Source organism: Liolophura sinensis, chromosome 1 (genome assembly GCF_032854445.1).
Source record: "Liolophura sinensis isolate JHLJ2023 chromosome 1, CUHK_Ljap_v2, whole genome shotgun sequence".
NCBI lineage: Eukaryota > Metazoa > Mollusca > Polyplacophora > Chitonida > Chitonidae > Liolophura > Liolophura sinensis.
Window position 1 is genome coordinate 26547705 of NC_088295.1, and position 18820 is coordinate 26566524.

The 18820-nt window shown below is 38.5% G+C and overlaps 1 protein-coding gene across 7 annotated transcripts in view; it reads right to left on the minus strand.

The window, feature by feature from the left end:
* LOC135461469 (rap guanine nucleotide exchange factor 2-like) overlaps positions 1 to 18820 on the minus strand; it is a 69209-nt gene that overhangs the window by 33041 nt on the left and 17348 nt on the right. The window contains exon 1 of one of the 7 annotated variants that reach the window (XM_064738588.1): positions 17802 to 17920. The exons of the other annotated variants lie outside the window; for them this stretch is intronic. The gene's annotated coding sequence lies outside the window, so the exon portion shown is untranslated. Of the gene's footprint in view, positions 1 to 17801; positions 17921 to 18820 lie in introns of those variants that run through there. 7 annotated transcript variants of the gene reach the window in all.

Here is an 18820-nt window from a genome sequence, read left to right on the forward strand (position 1 = left end):
AGAATGCTCTTTGATGTTGATGTCTTAATCTCCATTCAGTTTTAATTGAGTTGCTTAACTATGGCACTCACGTGTGCACCTGAGACTTGGTTTTATATATGTGAGTGGATTTTGTACTGATCTTCAATGAATTCACAACCCCCTCCTTGCTAACCCCTTAGTCTATACCTATGCCATATCTGGTGTCCTGAACCCCATGCATACCTGAGCAATGTTGACTGAGCACATGTACAGGTTCACTTAAGGCTTCACTATGCATGTACCTGTCCATACACATATGTGCACCAATACTGCTAAAAGGCCTGAATAACACACAAAAGGCAGTAACCGACACAGAACAGGCTAATTCTTTGACATTAAACAGATAAAAAGTAAACACAAAGGTAAAACCTTATCATAAGAGGGTCACAATGAATCCCATTCACATTTTAATACCATGTGTTGATAAAGGATGAAATTTTTTCTTTTTTTTTCTTTTTCCTTAGTGTCACCTTGGATATGCAAAGTATGGGATGCAGACAATAGCCCACATGTCAAATCATAAATCATCTCACACATTTGGTATAGCAGGTTTTCTTCTCTACACAGGTATGTGTAAGTGTGCTGTGATGTCTGGTTTGGGTGATAGTGGTACACTGTACCTGCATCACTGACAAAGGTTAAACATTAAAACAACCGGACCTTAGCCTTCACATCAGAGGACAGGACTAGGATACAGTTCTCATTCCACAGAACAGAGGCATAAGCACAAATATCCCATCAGCACTAGTTCATGGCCCCAGGTGTCAGGAACATAGAGTGACAGTAAACAATGACTTGTGTCTTGATAAAGTTGATGGCTTAATGTCTGACCAAACATGAAGTGCTACAGAACACGATATTGTGACAACACCCATACTGAAAAATGACAACCTTGGAAATATGATGTGACAAAACCTCATCAGTACATGTTGCCTGAAATTCCCTTGTGAATATGTGAGTTACAGCATTAGACACTCTATTGACTTATCCCACAGCTTGTCTATTAATCGTTCAGCATTTGGCCCTTCAGGCTGTTCTGGCACGGGACAATACAATGTAATGTCAAATACATGCACGCAACCACTTCAGCATATCACAGATAAAAGGGAGGTGAAAGCAGAAAAGCCAGGTTTACAAATCACAATGAAATAAATGAATCACATTCCTTTTTGCTAATTGAGTGAAAGCCTGCAGGCTTGTTCCACGTCATACACCTAGTGGGTCCTTTACCAATTAGTTAAATCATGCGGGTGCTCTGCATGGCTTTACTCTGTGACTATTAATTGCTTCTGTATTGGTATAATAATAATGGTCTTACAATTTTGTACATGGACATTTAGAAAATTTTAACATGGCTATATTTATAGTCGTAATAATCTCAACTTTGGCATTTAGCATGGCTATCTGGCTAGTAACTGGCACACTAACCCACAGGTCTAACACCCTCAGATAGTTCATCTAAATTCATGATGATATCACACCAGAGTCACACACTTATTACTCATTACCACATTCATTGGCTTTTGTCTGATCCTAAAAGAAGGAATTATGGCAAACATTCTTCCACATCTGCACCCCACCCACACCTTTACCAAGTGCAGAAATATATTTTGGAAATTATTAATTAAGAACTTTAGAGGGAATTGAACTCATTTATTAATGCCAAGTACTGTTATTCACAATGTCCTGAAACACAGCAGTGGAAAAGCAGAGGCTCTTCTGTAAAAATTTTCAATTATTTTGGTAACACAGTTACCAAAATGATATTTATTATATATAATATATATAAGTGATATTTATAGATATAATATATAGGAATATTTATTCCTACACATCTAAGAGATCTTCAGCATAGACAGCTGTAAAAAGGAAGCTGAGTGTTACTATATTCCTGTTTAAGCTTATGTAATTTTGAGCCTCTGAACAAATTCATGATAAATCTTTAAATAACATGTATGTCTCAGGGTTACTTTTACTACAGAAAAATGTATTGAAAGTTCCACATGTAGTTAAATGGCAACAGCTGTAGGTTCTTGGGATATGTCAGCTTGGTCAATTAAGCGGTCCCTGAAGGTTTTAGAGCCTCAGTCTGAGCACTTAAAGAAATTACTTCTTTTTTCTGTCAATTTTAAGCTCACAATGTCACCAATATGCACATTTATCATCCAACTTATACATGTAATGGTCTACAATGGTTATCTCCCTTGGTATAAACTCTTAGAAACCAGGCATAGTGCTTTGTATATTTTATTTTAATGTATATATATAAATTTATCATTTAGCCAAGGCAAAAGTGACATTCATTTCACCAAAAATACCTTTCCTGTGCATAACTTCATGGTTTTGTTGAAATTTGAACAAAACTGATATTCCTTGAACAGACTTGTTTGGGCCTCAGAATTTAGCCCCCTCGGGTGGGGGGGGGGGGGTGGAGGTGAACACAGCCTGGGCTGAGCAGGGCAGGCTGGATGGGCTGGCTATGTGAGACTTTGAGTAATCATCTCCATATGTAGAGAACACAGATGTGTCACACAGGGCTGCACAGGTCTTCTGTCTCACCCTGTTTTTCTCCCAGTCTTGACCTTTCTCAATAAAAGTTTTATTTCCCAAGTGTTAACACTTCATCCTTCAAACTGTTCATATAGACTAGTTGACCAATTCATGTGTACCCAGTATACAAAAGCCCTCCTAAGAACTAACACTGCACATGTGGCTTCATTTCATAAAGTGCCATCATATGTAGTATTCGTCCACAAAAGCTTTCGTTCTCACATCCTTACATGGCTACACAACTTCTCATGCTCAGGTCCTGGTCAGTACTGGCATACACACAAGTACATGATGTACTTTCAGCTTTCCTCCACTCCTCACACTCTATGAGTAGCAGAGACATTATGACAGAGGCCAGCAGACTAATCATTCTCTGCTTCAATCTGAGGTAATTCCCCATGGGGACAGTCCAGCAACTCTCTGCCAAACCTGGTTATAAGAGCAGGTCATTCCCAAGACTCCCATATGTTATCACCTTTAGCCATCCCAGACTGTACGGGCTCATGTTCAATTCACGGTATTGATCCTAATACAATTCCACTCTATGACCAGGCATGCCGGTGTATAACAGAGCACAAACTTCAACGCTAGTTAGTAATTCTTACCACCAATCTATTGATCGGCTAATTGTCTCTCCAGAAAACAGCCCTGCTAAGACCATTCATTAGGGCTACGACAGAATGATTATCAACCACATGTCCAATCAATCAAACACAGGTTTACCTCTCCTGGAGAAAATAATCTACATTCAAACTGCCGTGGTTTAGTTATGCAGTAGGTATGACAAGGGGCAGTGTGTCAGGAATTCATTCATATTTCACAGTCCAACACTCTGAAGAACATTGATTTTCTGGGATTAGCTAGGATGACAGGTCCATCTTGGAATGACTGAATCCATATGTGCTAAGACTTTGCAATATAAGCGTAATGATGAACTCTAATCCAAAGGAAATGATTTTGAGAAAGGAAGAATCAAGACCTCTACAAGGATGACATGTATGTACATGTATACAAATGTTAAACACATGCATTTCAATTTAACTAGCACAGAGAATCAAGAAGTATTGCCTATTAGTTTGCTCAAGAGTGCTTTAAAACATAAAGCAAGGTTCACTCAACTTTAAGAAATCTCTCCTCAGTAATGAGAATCTAACAATGATTATTGCTGACCAAATACAAATGTACACCAGATTTATTTTTGTGATTTAGTACAATAGGTCATCGACTTACAAAATTAATACTGACTGAACTATTAGGATTCACTTTTACTACTTATACTTACATGTACACCTTTATGATCTCAAAGAATGTTACTGCTGGTATTCCAGGCAATGTATATCTCTAATGCATGTACACTGGCAGACTGCTGGTCTGTACACTGATGTACACATCCACATCTGTGTGTGTCTGTCCTTCACACGAGGTCTGCACATTCATTCATGGTTTTTGTCCCTGGTCCTGGTACTGCAGATAGATGAAGCTACAGCATGCTGCCCTCAGCTGGAGGAGAGGTTTAGGGCTGAGTCAGGCATCAACTATTCCCATACACCACATGGATTAAAGAGACTGGATAGGATTTCCTATACTACCGGCCCAAGGGCAAGCCCTGGACCCCACAGACTACATCAGTGGGGATATATTTACACATGACAACTCCAATACCAGTGACAGCAGAAAAAACATGCATACATATTTGAGTTTCATATACACAGAGCACCATTCTAAAAACCTGAATTTTGGTCCAGTTTTGTTTGATACATATTTTTTTCTTGCCTTTTATTTTTGCAAAATATTAAACCTTCTGATTATGTTTCACAGCTGTGTGGGACTTCAGATTGCCATGGAAACCCAACAGCTGTTGAAGTTGTATAGACTCAAGAGTGACATGCCGAAAAAGCCTGATATGATCTGCGATAATGGAAATAGCAATGTAAAGCTGGAGTAACCTGACCACCAAGACATCCCTCTGTCAACTTGGAGCCAGATACATACACCCTGGTACACTTCTCAAAACCCCCACATCTTTAATAAGTTCTTCAAAAATACTCCATGCCATCAAATGAAAGTCTCGGCAAGACTTCAAAGAACAAAAGACCAGAGCAGCTCCTTGCACAACCATCCACAAAAACTGATCTACGTGCAGACACCTAAACCTTCATATTGCCGGCCTCACACAAACTGTTGGAGCGAACATCCTTTAAATATTTTAAACAGAATTTGGAGTATTTTACAGATAATAATTTAATTCATATGGATTTTGATGAACAATGGATGTAGTACGCATATTTATTTCAGGGAGCATGAATGGAATGTGAACAATCTCCTCTTAACTACAGAAGGGGAGGCAATCCAGGGTTGTCTGGCAGAAATCATGTCCTGCACACCTGGCTGAAATCATATCCTGAAAACTGGCCAAACCAGAATAATGGAGCCAGAAAAAACACATACCTCAACAAATGAAAAACAGGTGCTAGGAGATTAGTCTGCTTATGAAAAAAAAAAAAGTTCAACAAAAGGGATAACAGTAAAACCAGCAACTTAGAATGAACCCATGGAGCTGAAATGAGTTATCTTCGGGAAAATAATATTCACTACTGGCAAATATTTACACCCATACTGTACAGGTTTACCAATGTGCTGCCTGAAAGGATGTTTGGACACTTCTTACACTAATTCCTTACACTGAAAGCTCTCCAAGAGGGAAACCAAGCACACTTTCAGACTTTTCTGCGAACACACAACCGAAAGAACTTTAGTCTCTAAAAATAAAATGTTGATAATCTTCTCCATCTAACAAAGGTACAATAGGCCTGCAGATTCATTAAGTGGTTACTATGACAGGTCTTAAGATTGTTACAAGCCAGAGTGCGTAGTACTGGCCAGCTTAATTACCCTTAGATCAATGGAAATGATTGAGGTGTTCTGTGCTGCTAACCTAGTTTTGTTCCAATGAACTACTAGATGAAGCTGAGTTATGGGAGTATGTCTTACCAGGCCAGGCCACAGCCACACACTTGTCCTGGGTGAATGAAGCTAGCTTAATGCCTTGCCCCTGAGGCTCTCCATCAAAGGGTCTGGCCATACTTGTAATCCAGTACTTGCCAATTACCACCAGACTTTCTGGTGTTGGCTAGCCAAAAGTGTCGCAGTCAGCCTACAGGTATAGTCTGCCTACAATAGCTGACCACGCTAATGTTCATGTAAACTTAGCTCTGAGATCTGTTGGCCATGTTCCCAGGTTAAAGGAAAAGACCTCCAAAAATTGAAGAAGGCATCACTTAATAGACCACTTAAAACTATGCATGAAATAATTTACTTTTTTTCCACATAATGCTGAGAGCAACCAACTTTTATCGCAAATGGTAGTTAGCAAAGTCTGGCTTCCTTTTGATGTGACAGGCACATCTATGTTAATTGTGATGTTAAAGTCGTTATTATTCATGAATAACTAAACGATATGAAGTCAGAATTACTGTAGGATTAAAGTTTTTTTGTTGTTGAATATGCTAAAGCACACTCATAAAGACCAAGAAAAAAAAAAAAAGACCAAAGATCAACAAATAATTTATCAAAACAAACAGGGCAACTATTTACCAAGAAAACCATCAAGGTGGATAAAACATGTAACAATTCATACCAAGAGTGTACAATGGCTAAATTCCATTTAGTTGATTTAAAGCACAAGCCACAATGACATGGTTCAGTGACACTGACAAGTGGTGCTTTACTCTGCTAGCCATTGCAGAGACCACCACCTCCACCAACAGATGTTTCTTGTTAGCAGACTTTCAACTATGTCTTCAAACCACATGGGGAACAATGTGTGCAAAATGCACCCAGGTCAAGTTCTCATCTCCAAAAAGCATCAAAATAAACTGTACAGCATTGGAATAATAAATCAAGGGGAGTTTCTTATCAACAAACAATCTTTCTTAACATGAGGTGATTCAGCCATTTCCAAGACCATGGTTGATTGCACTCATTGCAGTTACCAACCCACAAACACTTTCTCAGTCACGCATCATTAACTTTACGGAATGTCAACTCACAGGGAATTACAGCAAAGCTTAATCACTTAAAAGCACCTTTAACTTTCCCCTGCAGCATAGGATCTTTCTAAAATAAGAGCTCACTAAATCCTGTCTTGAATTATCAGCTTCAGAGCAAATGCAAGGTCCAGCTTTTTATTAGATTACTCAGAAAAACCTGTGCACTAAAGTAGCTTGTAACACTCATGCAAGCAGAAGGATGAAGTGCAGTCAACCATTTATGCTTTTACATCATGGTTACGTATAACATCTAACATGGAAAAATACACAGGGTCAGGCTTTTTATGAACATGACTTATCACAGTAGCCTAGGGCAGTTAAAAAAACACAGCTCTATTAACAGAAAATGAATGAAAAACAGAAAATGGAGTCGGAAGGTGAAGATTTTCAATTTAGATTGAGCATCAAATGGGACAAGCCCTGTGGAAACTGATGTGAAACTATGTCATGGGAAGAAACACCCAAAAGTTTGTAGGGTTGTCCAAAAATTTCTCATATGTGTTTCCCGTCTATGTGTAACTTTTTACCACTATCAAACACCACAAAAAAACGAGGTGCTATTCACATTCAGAACTTAACATGTCCATGTATATGTGATGGGTGCTACTCCCAGAATCAAACAAATTTATCTAGGCTCCATGTTAATGGGACCAGTCCACAGAAAATCCTAATCGCTGCAGGGGTGATATTTTACATTTGAACATCATTGAACAACATTTGGCAGCTCTTTCATCGATGGACAGCTTTTCCAATTTTATTTCTCAGAATGAAATTAATAACACATAGACACTGCTTCTAATCTGAAGTATAGCTAGCTGGTATGTTAGAAGGTACATCTTCACTGATCTGACCACAAGACTAAAGCATGGATACTATATTACCCACAGAGACAAAGACATGCATATTGTAATTTAGAGATCCACTGTCTGACAAAAAGGAATAGTATTTAGGAAAATCCTTTGAAATTAAGTTACAGATAGCTTCCTCAAAGACAGTCCATGGGCTTATGTCATTTACAGAATCTGGCAGACATTATTATCTCAGAGGTCTCAGATCCATCACAATCTCAATTCTTCAATAACGTCAAAAGACAACAGCTAATTTGCAAAGCTACATGGAGTTTAACATTGTAACCAGACCATGAGAAATATGTGTAAAGTACATTACCTTTGGACATAACATAAACTATGCCCATAGCACAAAGAGATAGGGTTTAAATTCCAATGACACCAGAGATCAAAGATAAAGGCCAAGAACTAAGACTCAAACAAGCTGATGTCATCTTATACAAAACAATGAATTGAACACACACATGGCAAAGAGCATCTTACACATAATGCATGTGTTCTTAAAACAGAAATGCACAAATTTGGTTTGGCTTTAGTCTTGAATGCCACCTACATGTACATCTATCAACAGATTGAAAGATGACAACAAAGTTCAGCGACATTTTTTCTAATGTAATGTGGGAATGATATTGAAGTGCATGAACACAAATTCTTTATGTAAATGACAGGTGATCGAAGCTTGCCAAGCATGCAAATTTTGGATGGTGATCAAATGTCTGATGTCAGCCTGTCACAATGCTGTCGTCCAGAGTAGATAAACTGGCCACATTTACATACATGTATACATTACACAGGCTTACCTGTGAGTTTTTCTATGTGTTCACAGAGTCACACACTCACAGTCAATACATTAAGACATGCTGCGCTAAGTGGGCCTTGAAATGACACCAATTAGTGATCACAAAAATTAATCTTCACCACAATGACTTCTCAAAGCCTGCTGAGTTCTAACAACGCGAACTGCATTGTTACCCTGTTAAGGGCTGCACACTACATACTGACTCATGACAAATTCTCCACCCCACACTCTGAGGGTTGGCACAGAGAAAACCCCTGGGGTGGAACGACCAGACCAGATAGGTCTGCTTGATGGCAATAGCCTTGCCCTATTAAGTCAATAACACAGATCACATTGCGGGTGAAAAGGTTACAACAGTGATCTTGATGCTTACTACACATACCTATCAAAACAACAAAATGGAATAGACCAAACACATTTCCTGCAGTGACACAAATAATGGGTTAGAGTATCTTCAACTATAAATATACACAACAATACATAACATTCATTCTTAACAGGGATTACAATGCAAATGACCACATAACAGAATTCTCTAATGACAATTCAAGCACACTTCACCTGATACACAGCTCCTGAAGTTTCAAGTCCCTCGTGCAATATCTTCTAGCATTCCAGCGGGGCATCACTGACTCAATGTCTTATGACATTCATGTGTTATCACAATGTGACCCTGTAAGATTCTGTCTTACAATGGAGCAATGGCTTGACCGAATATCAATGTTTGCAGAAAATGACACTGACAGGATTTCAGACACAAATAATTTGGTCCTCAATTCCTCATAACTAGTGTGCCTCCAGCTTCAGGCTAGCTGGAACGATGTACCTGCTGTCCAGTCGCAGCTAGATTTACCTAATGAGTTGGTTTTCTGCATCAGAACCCAACTGTTGATCATCAGCACACATTAGCTAACTGAATAAACACCTCTATTTGCCTTCCAGTTTTTGCCTATTGATACAAAATAGTTATAGCAAATTGCACTCTAATACGGAAGGTCATACACCTATTTCAACTAAACCATTGTTGACTTCTGACATTAAAAACTTGTTGAGCAAATGTTGACCAATAAAAAGGCTTGCAAAATGCAATGTTCAATGTCAGGTGAGTGTAGAAAAATACTTCCTTGCTTGCATCAGGGAATGTCTTTACAGGCATATGAAAAATTCATAACAGGCCATGATGTTTTGATTTTTTTTTTTTTTTTTTGATTGGTGTTTTACGCCGTACTCAAGAATATTTCACTTATACGACGGCGGCCAGCATTATGGTTGGTGGAAACCGGGCAGAGCCCGGCAGAAACCCACGACCATCCGCAGGTTGCTGGCAGACCTTCCCACGTACGGCCGGAGAGGAAGCCAGCATGAGCTGGTCTTGAACTCACAGCGACCGCATTGGTGAGAGGCTTCTGGGTAACTACGCTGCGCTAGCGCGCTAACCGACTGAGCCACGGAGGCCCACCCCATGATGTTTTGTTGAAAACAAATATTTTGATCATCTTAATTACACACACACACACACACACACACACAAACACACACACACACACACACACACACAAATGTGATTTTGTGGGTTTACATTGAGAATGTACATGTGTGTTTCCTCGCTTTTAATCACATAAGTTAAGCTTAACAAAGGTCTCCAGACCTACTACATGTACATGAATTGAACTTGGAAAAGAGTTGTTACGCTTAAAAGAACTCACCTCAAAAATTCAAAATTCCTTCTATAAACAACTGGACAGAGCAAAAATCCATTCAGGAAACTGGTAGGCTACGATAATGAGATTTAATCTGCCATGTTTTCACATGTGGTTCCAGCAAACTGGAGGTGACATGGGTATTGCCTTACTGCCTGAGAGAAACAGCTATAGGACAACCTCTCAACCTCCTTGGAACCAGCACCCAGGCCCAACCATTCCTAATTACAGGTAATCCCAGCCTCCTTCTCCACAAATCCTGACCTCTACAAGCTTTGAAGCTTATTTGCTTAGTCTTCAAAGACTAGGTGTACTGAGCTAGGCAGATCAGCCTGGGTTAACAAACAGGCAAAGCCTTACAGACACATGCTGTAGATCGAAGACTACCTTGATGCCCTATGTCTGAAATACCTTCATCACTGAGATGTGTTTTGGTTGTCTCTATAGTTGTGGCTGCAGTTGAGTTTTTGGTTGATGTGGTTGGCCAAGTCCACAGACCACCTGGAGTGGGGGGACTGACCTAGGTACAGGCCCTGAGAGGGATAGAGGACAGGCCGTGTCTGCTCCATCAGATCACCACATTCCAACACTTACACATCCACATTGCTTCCCAAACATGTCAAACGGCACGAAACTCTGCTTACTGAGGGCATCCCCCAAATGGACAGCTAATTATGAGAGCATCAGTGACTGGGATAACAAACATACACGAAAACCAAAATCGTCCAGCAGCAAAACACTGGCCAAGGTACTTGGCCATCTTCTCAGGTGATTGCAGTCAAGGGCAAAAACCGCCCAGGCTGGCCCGAAAGCACAAAGTCAATTTTAATGTTTAGTTTAGAGCTATCACCTTTCTGCCTTTTCTGTCAAAAGCTATACCCAGCATATTTGTTTCCATGTGACAGCAAAGTGACATGTGCATTGAGCAGACTCCCTGCAAAGTCACACAGTCAGCTTCAGTTTTTATCAACGAGTTTACATTGGAGGTAAAAACATACTCAGTGTACAAGAAGTTCCCACACATTTATTATTATTTATGAACCACCTTGTGGTGAGACAATATGGGAGAAAAATTCTGTAACAGATTAGACTGATGCAGAGAAAATAGTCAAATACTGAGATAACAATCACATAATTAACGGAACATCCACAAACACCGTCAATGAAGGAGTTCTTCTGTTTGTGTTTACATGTACATGTATATACTAAAAACAAAATGATGAACAAAATACATATGTGTGCTAGCATCCCCCCCCCCACCCACCCTTTTTCAGTCAAGCCAACCCATATCAGACATACATGTATGTAATTCAAGTGAGTTTAAAGAATAATGCATGTGCATCATGTCTCAAAAATGTACATAAACACTAAACATTGAACATAGGTGCCACTAAAAACTGTAAGCAAGGGCATATCTATATCTATACATTCACAAATGATTGTTTTATTGTAGAAAATTTAAAAGCACCTTTCCTACACCGATTTCCACAACACAGATAACCAGACTTTGACACATGGTACCTCTTTTTTTTTGCAATCAGAGATGCATCAAGATCCAGAGTGTACCTGTGTGTCTGAGTATTGGACGTCACACAGTTCTGCCACAGAGTTGACGATGACCTATTACCTGTACAGGAGTGTTGTAATACAGTCAGATTAGCAGTGTCTTGACAGGCCTCTACCACGAGGCCAACACAGTGCAGTTAATTCAGCTGACTTCAATGGCAAATAGGTGCAAATAACATGACAGAACAACTGTACACTGCCTGGAATGTGTGAAGTCTAAATCATAGGGATTACGCCGAGCTTAGCTCACCTAAAGTCAGTAAAGAGCAGTTAGAAATGAATTCTCTCACTTGAATAAATTCTGATGGAAAATTACAGGCTGTAATCCACATTCCTGTCTCTGATGACATCAACTACCAAACATGTTACTTATATTTAAGGCAACTATTTAAGTGAACAGCATATGACCTGATCATTTGTACATGTACTGTCTGAACACTAGTATTTGCCAATATACAGCAGTGTCTAAAACAAAAAGTGGAACTAAGTGGCAATCTTCAACTGTTGTTAGTTTACAAACAAATAAGGACTAGAATCATTCTTCAAATCTAAAATTGTATCTACCAGTGACTACAAAAAAGATGGTGAGAAGTTATTTGTCATCATTATGACTTCATTAATTAGTAAATCTAGGCCACTCAGTGAGATACTTACATCTCCAGTCTAATGCAGTGCCTGGGAACATACCCCTAAGTTTAAAAACATTGCAATAGTCAAACTTGTACAAAAAACACCCTTTGCTTTTCAAACTATAAATATGACTAAACTATAGATATGAATTTCATGATCTGCAAGGGAACAAGGCCTTAGATACCCTGCTATACATGGGCAAATAATCTTTATAAGTTTCAATGTTGCCATCTAAGAGAAAAGAAAAGGCTTACAAACTTGGGTTCAAACAGAGCCCTGCAAGCCACAACAATGGTTTTAGTGAAGGACATAAACAGACTGAGTATAATGTCAATAGAGTTTCGTTTAATCTTTAGCTGTCGATCCCAGGGAGGTCTATGGTGTGGAGGTTAGATTTACAGTCAGTATAACAGATAAAGAAGCTCAAAGTAAACTGAGCCTGTAGCCAACCTCAAAAATATGCTTCAAGAAAAAAGCTTTAGTCAACAGAAGATTCTGGGTGTTGCTTAGCAAATCCCACACTAGGAAGACCTCATTTCAATGAGCACAGCACGTCCTATTGAAAGCAGCGCTGAGTCTATTATATGACCCCGTAGACCAGTTGAAGGGATTGTAGATGCCATTTGTTGTAAAGCAGGACAAGTACATGTAGTATTCACAGGCCCTCAGGTGAAGTTATTTGATACATGCATGTGACAGGTAATGCATGTGTAGGGGTAGAGGAGAGGCCATCCCAAACACAATCTACCATACTTCCCTTTGTTAATATCACACAGAGCTATCTGTACCTGTATTCAGTGATTCACTGGGCCTATGGTGCTCAAGTAACTACAGGATATAATATATATATATATATATATATATATATATATACACACACACACACACATATACATATATATATATATATATATATATACACATGTTAATATGGTTTTTATTATCTATAGGTATACAAGTACATATATAAACACATATATGTGAGACTACAACTCCAGTTCAACAGGTCCCAAAGATTGACACTGGACAGCTAAATTGAATAGACATGCATCAAAACAGGACAGCCTCACTTCCTTTTCCATCGAATTGTAAAAATTGATCTCTCTATTCAGTCCCATGAGTCAGTAACTATTATCAATAATTTAGCTTTAGGTGACCTGTAATCTAAATGTACATGTATACATGAAAAGGTTTGCTTCAGTAACAGAATCTTTCCTAGTATTGTAACACCTAATGACAATGGGTTCAGTGTATGTAATACACTATAGAGAAGTGTAAATTTAAACGCGACACGCACTTATGTAAAAACTCATGCAATGGATCTCTACATTGGTTCCCAACTTTATCCCACAAGTTGTGCAAAATACAGACAGGTGCTCATTGATTAAAACGTGCGAATGTGATGACAGACCAGTGACCTTTTCAAATCATAGCTTCAAATGGTCACAGTAAAAATAAGTTGCCATTTACAAGGCATCAGCCTTCATAAAATTCCTGGTCTCCTCTACTCCCTCAAGGTAGGTCTGATATTTAAAGCCGACAAACTGCATGTCACTCCTCAGACAATGACGAGATTGACAAGGACAATAATTAGCACCCTAAGGCTACCAATACTCAGTCAAATCTTCAGGTTCTCAACAATGGGATGTATATGTACACCAGACTACCTATGGTCGTTACCTACTAGCTTCCCTGAAATAGTCAGACACATAATAACTTGTGAGCTCAGATCCAATCATCATTTCATGACCTGTATTTTTTCCCTTTACACTGAGTGTATACATATAATGTACAGGTATCAATACAACTTCCTCTAGACTTTGGTTCAGTTTCTGATGATAACATAATTTTTATTCCTGTCACCCACCGATACAGTTATATGTATCAGTTAAAATATCTGTATGACCTTTGGAACAAGTCTTCACAACTGATAATTTTGTATAATATGACATAACGACATGTTATCCTCTTAGCTACATGTCTGTTTACTTATTTGCTACTTAATACTACATGAGTGGGTGTTTGCAACATAGACACAATTGTTTATTACTTGTTTACTTATATACAGAAAAATTTAACTGGACTAGAGCAGAACTCATCCATTTAACATGTCTATAATATGGCTCTACTACTTCAGTGGACACCTGCATAATTCAGTTGGATGGGACCAATAATAAGACAGGTAAATTATGGTACTATTCAGATTTAGAATTTCAAGGCTTTATTTGAACATGCATGTCGTAAGATGTAGTACAGAACAAGATGACAACCAACAACTCCCCTGGGGTTCATTCTACACATACATTTCTGACTTGTCAATTGTCACAATGTATATATTTTAGTCTTGGAAATTTTGACACACTTATCTTAAGACAATATTTAAGAGGTTGTTAAAAATTTTAATTTCTATGAACTAAGCTCTAAAATCATAATAATTTTGACTTAAGTCAGAAATTACTTTATGTAATCCAGGCCTGTGTCATGTTGATCATTTATACCTGTTCTACATATAAACTAATTTTCAACCTTTACTTACATTTACCAAATAATGTAGGTGTTGTGTGCTGGAACAGTGCTAGTCTTAAGGGCTGATTCTACATGTCAATAAATGTAGTTAATTCTATACTGAGCAGGCGTTCCCATGACCTTACTGACATAGGCCAAGTTATTACATAATGAAATGTTGTCCCATGCATAAATCTGCACGTTAAGAATATTGATTCAGGTAACATGAACTGGTCACCAAAGAGAATAATATGAAAGCCTAGTCGGCACAGAAATGTAATAGCTAGAACATTTAGCATGTACATGTACAAATACTGCAGAATTCACAGGATTCGAGATCCGTCCAAGTTTCTGTTGTTGTGAAGGTAATCAATTTCTGATGTATTGAAGATTGCTTTTGATTTTAACTGCAGAAAGGTGAATTGCATACTGATTTGTGAGAAGTATCGATTTAACAAATGACGTCACTGAGCCTAAGCTATCAATGGAAGTCAAAGAGCAAGCTTGGCAGAGAGTCTCCTGGGAATTGACTAACTGATTGCCTAGCAGGTAACATGGTTCATTAACGACTGCATGTGTCATTACTCTCAACAACAGCTCACATCCACACACTATCCATGATAGCTGCAAGTCACACATTTATGAAAACTAATTTCTGAATAACCACACTGAAAAATGTGATGTGACACATACATCTTATCTCTTACAGGAAACGATCTACATGCATACAAATTATGCATTTTAAATTTATTTATTTATTTACTTAATTTGTTTTATGCCATACCCAAGTATATGCTCTTTAAACAATGTCTTTTCAATATGACTGTGAAATAATTATTTAAGCATGTGCATACTGCTACTCAGCAAATAATCACACATATATTTTGTTTAAAGTCAAGAATACCAAACAATGCTGAGACATATACACAGGTATCTATGAAACCATCTTTAGGATACAACTTACACAAAGCAAGTATTAAGTTTCTTACACATGTACAGAACAGCAAGGCCATTATTAAAGATATGTTGGGTGCAACCCAATCAACCCTCCAGAAAAGCAACCCCATACTCCTCTCAATATTTCCTTAAAATATCAATATTTTTTCACTGGCCAAAAAGCTGATAAAGGAAATGAATTCCGAATAACCTGGAGCATATGGTGAGGTTTGACAGGTTTGTACACACATAATAAATAACACTGAATCCATACAGATACCACTTGTACTTGCCACATCCAGGAAGTGAAGCTTGAGCCGATTACTACATCTAATACACATGGTGTATACATGTATACAGATTTCACACTACCAGCATGGCCTAATACCAGTAACCAGATACACTATATAAATTCCCATAAATCCGAACATAAACAACAAGGTGTAAATCAGCGCAATGAAGTGTCGGCTAATGCTTTTAATGAGACAGATCAACATTTTTCTGTGCAAAGGAAAACATGGAAAGGTTTTACATTTCAGAACAAATAATCTTAGATTCACAAACAACTTCCTTGTCGCGTAAGAATTTAATGTTGGCAATCGTCTGGCAGGGCCCTTAATATTGGGAGATGTTTGCAGGCTTACAGAGAATCTAAAGTATAGGCCAATGGGCAGAGGGCAAGCACATTATGTAACACAGGCCTGGCGCCTACAGAATTAGGTATTACAATGTCTCTTAGACCAGAGCTTTCCAATACAGGGATAAGAGGGACTGCAAATATCTGGCAGAGAGAAGAAGCACTGGAGCAGCACAGCCTTAAAATAGGCACACAAATAAACAAAGGCCCCATTTTCTTCACAAACATCAAGGATTTGTAGTGCGAGCAGAATTACGAGCAGGAGTTGGGTAGAGCCCGCCCACTGAACCCCACCTCACAGGAAAACACAATGCACTTGCAACACCCACACTTATCCTAAGGTGGGTGTATGTCATGTTATTATTAACTGTCATTACAGCATGTAGCCTTCTAATAAAGATTTGAAAAAATCTCCTATGTGTACTTGAAAAAAACCCACCTTAATAACCATTTTGAACAAAACCCACTTTAGGTAGAAACACAATAGCTAGACTTACAAAGTAAAAACAGCTAACACAGCACCAAGCTCACTTTGTCTTCTTTTTTTTTTCTTCATTTTGTCACTGACAATAAAAATGTAAGTATCTCAGTTATTATATACCTACATGTAATATCTAAGAACAGAAATAGGAATGTCATCAACTTTGTAAGTAGCAGTATTTTACACTCCTCTTGACATTATCCACAAAGTGGAAAGAAGATTACAAAACATGATGCTGCATTATGACAGATCCTGAACACGGCTTCTTCATCAGCCTTCGACTTGATCATTCGCCGTTTCTAAGCTAGTCCTGTCTCCTTATCGCCGAGCTGACATTAATAAAATGCCAAACCAAAATGTCAGACGCCAACTCCTCAAGCAACAGGCCAGTGGGTTGTTATTAAATTACTAAGATTTTAGGGTGCTATTTTTGGTGTATCCACAGACAAAGTATCTGATGAGCTTTTTCTCTAGCAGACACTATCGGGCAAATGGATGGGGAGCTGTCACTTTTATCATTTTATCGATATTTTTTCCAGGTATTTATATGGAAACCTTGCCGAGGCCAGAAGAGACGTCTGGTGAATCAATAACATAGAGGGATAGCTCCATACTGTATCAAGGCCAGGGAGGCTTGCTGCCATGGGACAGGGATCAGACACACAAAGATAAATACCCAATATCACCTCAGCATCTCTCCTTCAGTACACACACATACCAAACCTAATATCTCCAGCATGTTAACTTTTACACTGCCCCCTCTTCTACACACATACATAATTTAATACTAACATGGCTCATATTTCCTATGATATGATATGACCTAAATGAGTCATTGGCAGATGACATGGAATTCATAATTGTCACCATCAGGACAGGTACATGGGACAGGTAAAGTATTGATCTTCAGCATGGCTCAGTAAAACTGTCCATACACAAACAGGTAGCTCAGTATGTTAAATGTGCCACTCCAAGAATCCACATACTTCCTTAATTAAGGCTTTCTTACTTCAGACACATGTAGACATGAACATGCCTGGTAATGGGCTAAGACAGTGACATTTGATCAACATACTCACATATAAATAGTGTGTAGTTCAAATCCCTGTGGTAATGTCCTCTGTCTGGCTGGTCACTCAGCCTTACCCATGTGTTTAGAGTGTAGGGGAGAAAAAACCTAGCTGGCCCACCCTGTCAGTCAGTCCTCTGTCACAGATCACAGCACAGGGTCAACCATGACAGCCACAGCCACTTACGGCATGCCAGCCAATCACAGGCCCTGACACAATACACCACAGCAGGCAGGATAGGCCTCAGGGCCATGTTGTCAGCCAATACAAACAGTCCTAACATATCACAGCTATGTGGAATATTTGGCTAGTTGCCAACATTTTTCAACCCAGAGTAAAACAGTCCCTGATAATTCAGTCTGGTGATAGGTATACAATTGTCCTCAGCTCCACACAAGATATGTAGGACCCTCTATCACAGCTCCTAGTGTATACAGCAGAATGAGAGCTTTGGGTACAGTTTCAAATTGGAGATTCACATTGAGCAGACAGAGGAAGTATGATTCTTATCAACATCTACAACTATAATATACATACATGTATATCATAGCGATGATATATGATATGTCAAAGATCATCAACGCATATTAATAGAATAACAGTAACATATATATACATGTATATATATGCTTGTAGAGTAGATGAATTTTTACCTGTAGAAATGTATCATTTTTTTTATTTGTTTTTATTTCTTCAATGAAATATACGGATATTCAGATAATTACATTCCTGCACTATAGAGGTGTTTGGACAATGAGGCATTTCTTTTCTTTCACAAAGGAAAAGACTAATTTTAGCAACCAATAAGTGGTTCTGTGTCGCATGTGCATGTGATTATTTTCTTTTTTATCGCGGTAAGTCCTGAATCACATCAGTATTTCACTATATGTTAAATGTGGTTCTAATACCCTAAGATATCATACATACATTCACAGGTTTATAATAAATAATCACATGTACATGAGTACAATATGTATAATTCCCTTTGTACTTAGCTTTACTTCATAATTACTCAAATCTAGCACTAC